This window comes from Otolemur garnettii, unplaced genomic scaffold, assembly GCF_000181295.1.
Source record: "Otolemur garnettii isolate 467f Iridium unplaced genomic scaffold, OtoGar3 scaffold00060, whole genome shotgun sequence".
In the NCBI taxonomy this organism is placed as follows: Eukaryota; Metazoa; Chordata; class Mammalia; order Primates; family Galagidae; genus Otolemur; species Otolemur garnettii.
In genome coordinates, this window is record NW_003852455.1 from 10780118 (window position 1) to 10784056 (window position 3939).

A 3939-nucleotide genomic window follows, 5' to 3' on the forward strand; every position below is an offset into this window, starting at 1 on the left:
ATGAATAGATCCAACAGAGAGAGAAAAGGTGTCAAGCACTGTGCTAGTTGCCACCATATATATTTTCATTTAATCCTTCAAAGAAATCCCAGATACTGTTTATTTAGCAATTATTGTTTCACACTGGTCAAAATGGATTTAAAGAGGGAAGACAGACTTATCCCCCGGAATGAGATATAATTCATATACCATAAAATTCACCCAAAGTATATGTCAGTGGTTTTTAGTATGTTCACAAAGTTGTACAACTATTACCACCACTTTTTAAAAAAATCTTATCTTGTATGAGTGCTAGGTGTATCTATCCTGAGGCCAAGTCAAAGGAAGAGTTAGTTTACCATGGGAAGAAATGCATTCCAGGGAAACTGAGCACAGTGCAGACAAGGGGGCAGAGTTCAGAGATCGTCCAGTATTTGGAAAATTTACTGAAGGAAGGCTGAAGTTTATGGCAAAGAAATGGTCAGCTTTATATTTTACGAAGAATATAAAGCTCAGAGAGGTGAAGTAACTCAACTAAGGCCAGACAATTCTCTCATGCCACTCAAGAAAAGGGGCATTACCCTATCACCAAATCAGTCCTGATGTACAGGCAGATACTGGCATGACCGTCTCAGAACTGCCCCAGCCTTCCACAAATAGGCTTCATTTTCATTTTTAATTCCTCCTATTAGCTAGAAACACGGGTTTTACTGACTACCATTATCACTAGAGCAAAAACCATTTCCACAGTGGTTTTGCAGACTTAAAAAGTTAATGCCACCATGGTGATGCCATCAGAAGGTGGTCTGTTCAACAACAGTAATTATTTTGCTCATAAAAATCCAAAATGAAGATTTAATACCTCATGGGCTCTTCATTAGACTAAATCGTTTTTTTTAGGTGTGTTTCAAGCCTTTTGTATGACTATGAAGAAATTCTGCTGCTTTCCTGAGCTTCAGTTTTCCTACCTGCAAAAGGAGATTAAGAAATCTTATCCAGACACCTTACTATATTGTCCTGCCCAAAAGATCACAGGGAAACCATGAGGATCTGTACTGTCTTTGAAACTCTTGAGGAAAAGGCTTTTCCAAACTTTAAAAAGTAATGTGCCTACTATAAGAACTTCTCCAAATTTTTGAGCTACAATTTTTACTAGGCTTAAATTGAGTCCCAATCAATCAAGAACTCCAAGTGATCTCCATGTCAGCTTTCTGGGAAGGGATAAACAAGGGAACTCAAAACAGGTAGAAAACAAGTTCTCTCAAAAAAGGAGCAAATGGCTTCTGGATTCCTGGCTTTGCATTTTGAGGCTGCCCTCTATTTCTACTATCTTCCAAGGTCCTGGACCCTTTCTCTATCATCTGAAAAGGGAACTCTGAATTCTAAAGTAAGGTGCTGCAAACCCAAAAGTGAGGTGGAAAGGCATCCTCCATCACACTTACCGTCCAAGCTCTCCTTTTGCAACACCACTGTTTATTAAACACCAGCAGGACATACGAGACAAAGTACAGCAATGAGCAATTATTTCTCAGAAAAACACTTGAAAGTGACTGGTAAAACAGAATAAGAAGCCACCTCTACCAAGAATCTGAAGATTATATCTGCTGCCTACTAAAGCACCCATATTAAAATATTTTTGGTTTTACAGTAGAGCCAAATAATCAATGTGTATGAAAATACTATGCAACAAAAAAGTTTTGCAAACCTTTTGGAGAGGAGTGAGGCCAACTTGTTTCTCTTTTACGACATATGACTGTGAAAGACTTTAAATAAGCAAACCTGCTGTCCTATTATACAAGGTGACCATACCAATCAGAGGCATGTGTGTAAATAACCTTAAGATAGATTAGTAACCAGTCTGCTGAAATTATATACACACAAGTCATTTGCATTTGTAATTCTCTACTACATTTTAGTAGGGAAGCATCTATACCTAGTTTTTTATTAGTTTGGGGAATAATGGTAAAGTTCATTTCGAACTTGGGAGCAGTAAAATCCAATTCCTTTTCCAGAGAGGACGAAATATGTGAATAGTTGAGACAAACACCAGAATGAAAATAACTGTAAATATCTAGAGAGTATTGTCAATTATTTAAGAAATCTCCTTCCTCAAAAGAAAGTATTATAAAGCTTAAGTGTTCGGGGGGCGGGGGGGTAAGAAACGTGAAGTATGTGTCCACTGTGTGTCAACACACTACTCAGTTGCCCTTCAGGTAGCTTTCCCAACAGCCCTGCAAGGGTTGGTTGTTTTATCGCCTTTTGATAGATGAAAAGCTTAGGGCCAGGGATGCTGGAACGTCTCAGGCAAGACAGTTGGGGGCATAGAGGAGGAAGTCCTGAGTCCTCAGCAAGTAGGCTTCCATTTTACAGTGTTTCCCAGACAAAAATCACCTTGGGAGTATTTGCAGAAAATGTAATATTTAGCACGCCGCTATCCTTTATCCCTCGATTCCCCTGTCAACAGGAATGCTTGGGAAACAAACTTCATGAACCAGCCAGGAGACCCGGATCTGTTACACTTCTACATTTGTGGTTTCTCCAAGAGATACGCCGCACATCCTCAAAGCCCTCACAAACCATCGATTCTTCGAAGGCCCTCACAAGTCCAGGGCTTGGAATCTTCTGCTCCTTCACCTTTGAATTCTGCCATTTTCCTATTTTCTCCTTCCCATAGACTTTCGTTTCCCAGCTGGGACCAGCTCTAACCACCAGGCTTCCAGCAGGGCCCTGGAATTCGCAGCCTGCTCCAGCCGGTCTGGCTGCTTCCCGAGCCCCTCGGCTCCGGACTGCTCTCATCCCAACCCTGCCTCTTCCGTCAGTCACGTTGTTTCCTCCGCTTGGAAGGACCTCTTTCCTCTTCGGGCCCTTCCCAAAGCTCGGGGAACTCCTACACAGCCTGCGCTCCTCCGCTTCCAGCCACCCTCGCCCGGGCTCCGGGACCGAACCCGGTCACGCAGCCTGGCGGGGAGCATCCGTTCCCCCCGCCGCTGCCCCACCCAGGCGCTCAGGCTCCACCGCTGCCCCTACCCTCTCCCGTTCGCTTCCCCACCCGCCACCTGGCTTTGCAGCGGCTGCCCGGGAAGCCCTCGGCACTTCCCAGAATAGAGAACAGCTGCCAATGTCCGGCCGCCGGCCGCCGCGGGGTTCCGGGCGCGCGGGGTCTGGCCAAGAGGGCACGACTCCGCTCTGCCCTTCCGCCTTCCCTTACTGGTCGGGAAACTGAGGCCCAGGGCCCGGAACAACTTATCCGGACGCAGAGTCCGTGAGGGCCCCTGGGCGACCGGAGTCCCATCCGCGACCCCTTGACCACACGCGCCGCCGGGTCACCTCGGAGAGCGTGGCGCAGAGCGGGTCTCTCAGGGAGCGCACCGCCCGGGAACGCGCAGGGCGCCAGCCTCGGCCAAGTCGCCGCGAAAGTTGTTGTTTCCCAGCCTGCCCTCGCCTCTCACCTCCGAGACACACCTTCCCGCTCGCCCTGGCAGCCGCGCACTCACATCCGGTCCACCTTGCGCACACCCCTCTCCCTCCCACGCCTGCGGCTCCTGGCCGCTCCCCCGCGCCCCCTCGCGCGCTCCCACCCGCACTCGCGGAGCGACTTCCCCGCCCCGCCGCTCGCCAGGCTTCGGCAGCGCGCCTGCCCGGGGTTCCGGCACCCGGAGCCCCAGCCCGGGACCGCGACCCGCTTCCGCCCGCCGGGCGTCGGACAGGAGCCCGGGTGGCCGAGCCGGGCGCTCGGAGCGCGGGGGGCGCGAGGCGGGGAGGGGGCGCTCTCTTGCTCACTCTCGGCTGCGCACACGCCCGTACAAACTCTCACACAGACACACGCGGGGTGCGCTGCCGCCGCCCGCCGCTGCTCCTCCTCCCGCCACCGCCTTGAGGAGAGAGGAAGGCAGAGAGAGCGCTTTGTCCGCGCGCCGCCGCCCGGCCCGGGACTCTGCCCCGAGGAGGCAGCCGCGCTGA